This window comes from Poecilia formosa, unplaced genomic scaffold (genome assembly GCF_000485575.1).
Source record: "Poecilia formosa unplaced genomic scaffold, Poecilia_formosa-5.1.2 Scaffold1415, whole genome shotgun sequence".
Lineage (NCBI taxonomy): Eukaryota > Metazoa > Chordata > Actinopteri > Cyprinodontiformes > Poeciliidae > Poecilia > Poecilia formosa.
The window spans coordinates 4,564-4,851 of record NW_006801354.1 but is presented as its reverse complement, the minus strand read 5'-3'; positions in this window follow the sequence as shown (position 1 = coordinate 4,851).

The following is a 288-nucleotide window of genomic DNA, read 5'->3' as shown; positions in this document are numbered from 1 at the left end:
ATACCCCTGTGCTGTCACAATCACACCTTTGTTTGAGCTGCACTAGACAGTCATTACTCCTCCAAGTGATCTTGTGATGGCAGTTTACTTGCATTTTAATATTTCTGTTTTCCTTCTCTTACCTGGATTTGATGATTTTGTGTATACTGTTAATCTTATGGTAAAACTATGAAGAGTGAAAATGGTTTATTTGTAACATGTAAAGGGAGGCAGGTGTTGCACTAGCACCGCCACACCAGCAGGGGGGGGGGGGGCACACATGTTCGGGATAGAGACCGTTATTGAGTT